This window comes from Ischnura elegans, chromosome 8 (assembly GCF_921293095.1).
Source record: "Ischnura elegans chromosome 8, ioIscEleg1.1, whole genome shotgun sequence".
Taxonomy (NCBI): Eukaryota; Metazoa; Arthropoda; class Insecta; order Odonata; family Coenagrionidae; genus Ischnura; species Ischnura elegans.
Window position 1 is genome coordinate 49,420,774 of NC_060253.1, and position 4,222 is coordinate 49,424,995.

The following is a 4,222-nucleotide window of genomic DNA, read 5'->3' on the forward strand; positions in this document are numbered from 1 at the left end:
CTCTATGTTTTTCTTTTTTCCTCGTGTGGGTATGATCTCCTTCTATTGCATCTCTTCTTCAAGGCAAGGCATTCTTTTTCATCGGTGTAGGATTACCAGAAGCAAAGCTGAATGGATAAAGAGCCTGAGAATAATATCAGTGAAATAGTATAGTTTATCATTCAGCTTTGTCAAGCATTTTATGCTTCCAAGTGAGCATGTATGGCTTCCCCTTTTTTGTCGGTTTTGATTGTGGTCCAGTTCCTGGCATCGATTCTCACTCCTGTTCTCAATTATTGCTATAAATCAAGTGTTTCATTTGAATTGCTTCATTTTCAAAAGTTTCAATGATTTTGTAAGGCCTATTGTTGTAATCTATGGCAATATTTCTGGAATAGGCTGGTTTCCTATTATTTTTTTATTGCCTAAATCGAAAGATTATTACTCCTGAAGTACGCATTTCACGCTTTTAGATTTTTAAATGACAATATCTATTTTTTGCGATTAAATGAAAAGTGAAAATTTTCAAGCGCGCGAAAACACGACGGGTAAGTATGAATGCCGGGAAAAACTCTGTGTGACGTCGTTCTGGTTCCCGCTGCCGCAACTGAGGTGACCTTGGGGCGAGGCTCTGAGCACTGATACGACGCAGGATGCTAACAGGTAGCAGAGTACCATGCTAGCTGGTAGCGCTTAGCTTAAATAAGGATTATAAATACCTCATCAAACGAAGAAAACTTTACGACCTTAGGCAGTTTCAATAGGTGATTATCAAGACATGTTTCCCTGAGCTCTGTGCCTCATGCATGCATTGGTAACCTCAGACGATGTAAAACTCCTATCTACTCGTATAGAAACTAGGTCCCTGTGACGTCACGTGGAGTGGCATCGCATGGGCGCCAATCTGGCCTTTTTCAAATGAGGATAAAATTGGTCCTTGCCATTCGTCTAAACCGGTATTTCCAAAACCAAATAATTTGTATATTATGAATACACGAATGGTGGGTAACGAATCACAATCCCCCCTTGACCCCCCTAGATCTGCCTATGGCTGCACACACGCTTACATTTTTAAAATCCATTTGGTAATTACTGTAGAAGCCTCAGGGAGGACGGGTCCTATGTAATGGATGGAGCAATTCCTTTGCTGGTCTTTGGAAGAAGCCAACTTGTTGGTGGAAAGTTGGAAACGCACATGATGACTCATACTTACGTATCAACAGGAGACTTGAATGCGGAATCAGCCGCATTTTGGTAAAAGTTATTTAAAGAATGCGAGATATTGTTGCAAATGAACAAATGTATCAGTTTGCGCACTCTTAACGTCATATTTACCGGTTTTTGTTTTTTTTTAATTATTTAAAAACCAATTTTAGGAAACAATTGCAATATTTAGAAAGTAAGATATGCCGTCGCATGCTCTCTGATAAATTCTGTGCACCTGATTTGAAGAGTTTGGTTGCGTATAAGTTGAGAAAAAGGTATCTATACAGTAGAAATAATATAGAAGATAGAAAATTTTCTATCCAGTCATAAATATTATGGCAGCTAAATTTTTCACCATTAAACTTTACAGCACAAAAGAACACGTAGTTTAAATCTTTCCTGAATAAAGCTTAAAACGAATACATTTTTGAAGTTAATTGGACGCAACATTGAGTTATAATGGGTTAAAAGCGAACCGGGGCGTTACTGTTAGCGGACGTGCGTTCAGATTTTGCTGAAGGACGATGATAGCGATGGTTTCAGCGACGGAAAAAAGGACGAGCCGAGTGATGGAAAAAGGGATGGGATTCCCTCTGGGCAGGGGCTATCTGGGGTGATTTGGGGCCCTCCTTATCGGGGGAAACAGGGGTAACCCCCCGGAAAGTATTTGGAAATTGCTTGCGAGGAAATGCATTTTAGCGCTATTGTGTTTATTAAATACTAGATAAAATTGAATAAAAATAGAATTTTCGTAAGAAAAAATTCTATAAAAAGTGAATTATAAAACAGCTTATAAAATTAAAAAAAAATTGTTTCATGGTTCTATAATGTATTTGGTGAATTTTTTCCTTTGAACTGCACTCGAGTCTGAAAAAAATCTCGAAAATAACATTTTCGAGTGACCCTTTCAAAAAAGCATAGGGTTCTCTTTTATATTCTTACACCTTTATTTTATTAATTTTTTTTACAATCTTTTTACCCTGAGTATGTCGTAAATATATCAACTACTTATTGAAAACGCAGAATTTTATGATAGAAAAAAAACTTTGGTTCAACTAATCTGATTGTATTTCTTTATTACGCCCTTCATATACACTTCACGATAGACGCAAGCGTTGTAGAGCCCCCCTAAGCTCGGGGCCCTCGGCGATCGCCGACCAGCGGACCTAGCCAGACAGTCCCTGTCACTAGGTATCGCGGAAAATGGTCGTGTGAAACGGTCACTTTTCCGCCATCATTGGAGCGATCGCTGGAGCTGTCCCTCGAAAGGGATTGGAAAAAATGACACTGTGATTCAGGCTTACTCATTTCACCCGACCAGTGGCGCCGACTCCATGGGGTCTGAGGGGGCCCGAGCCCCCCCAAAAATTCGTTAAAGATGTGAGGAAAAAATGTGTCAGGCTTGTCGATTTTCCCCGGAGTCTCCAGATATCGAGATTCGAGTGATTAGGGTTCTAATGTTATCATATGACTCTTCTAAAATGCTTAAAAACTTAAAATTCACTACTTATAAAATTTACCGGAGCAAGGTCCCCGGATTGGCCCCCCCCAATATTTTTTGTAAGTCGGCACCCCCGCACCCGACTCATTCCACCCAGGGGTGCCATGGTGCCGAAACGTTAGAAAAGCCATAACAGTCAAATCCTGAACTTATCCCATGTAGTTCGTCAGAATGCGAACGAGGTTTTAGTCTCATGAACCAGATAATGACTGATTTGCGACCTAGACTCTTAACAGGCATATTCCAGCGGCGGCGTAGCCAGGAATTTTTTTTCGGGGGGAGGTTCAAAACTAGGGAGGAAAATTTTTGGAAAACATGGTACTAATTAGAGGGTTTAAACTAATTTTAACAATTTTCATAATCGAAAAAACTTAATTTGTTAAAAACATATATTACGTAAATTCATGATTCTTCAATGTTTTGTTTTCTTTTATGAAGGAAAATGATAGGGTGGTTTCCTATTATTTTTTATTGCCTTAATCGAAAGATTATTACTCCTGGAGTACGTATTTCACGCTTTTAGATTTTTAAATGACGACATCTATTTTTCGCGATTAAATGAAAAGTGAAAAATTTCAAGTGCGCGAAAACTCCACGGCTAAGTATTAATGCTGGTAAAAGCCGGTGTGACGTCATTCTGGTTCCGGCTGCCGCCGTGTGAGGCCACCTTATTGCGAGACTATGAGCACCGCTACGACGCAGGCTGCTAGCAGGTAGGTAGCAGAGTACCCTGCTAGCAAGTAGCGCCTGGCTTAAATAAGGATTATTAATACCCTATCAAACGAAGGAAACTTTCCGAACTTAGGCAATTTTAATGGGTGATTATTAAGACATGTTTCCCTGAGCTCTGTGCCTCATGCTTGCTTTGGTAATCTCAGACGATGTAAAACTCCTATCTACTCGTATAGAAACTAGGTCCCTGTGACGTCACGTGGAGTGGCATCGCATGGGCACCAATCTGTCCTTTTTCAAAAGAGGATAATAGGACCATTGCCATTCGTCTAAACTGGGATTTCTAAAACCAAATAATTTGTATATTATGAAAACACTAATGGTGGGTAAAGAATCGCAATCAATGCATTTCGTTTTCTTTGAAGAAGGAAACTACCCTATTGTGTTCTTATATTTCGGGGGGAGGGGAGATATTTTTTTATTTCAGGGGGTACGGACCCCCCGAACCCCCCATGCTATGCCACTGGTATATTTCAAGTCTTATGTCCATAAAACAACATGGACCTAGTGTATATGAGTGGAATGTGGAACCCTAAGTGAACACCTGGTTGAGGAGACACCGCACAGCAGACGGCACTAGGATACGCACTGCAGAAGCTTCTCCGAAGGAAGAAAACCCTTTTGTTCAGTTTTTGTAAATTTGATTAGCATTTGTAAACTCAATTTCTCAAAAATCAACTCAAATAAAATCAATGTGTTCATTTTTTGTAAATATTTTTAAATGTTAAACAACACCTTTGGTTCCTATGTCTTATATGGTCGTCATGCAGGAACGATTGGCGCCGCTACAATCGAGCTTACTAC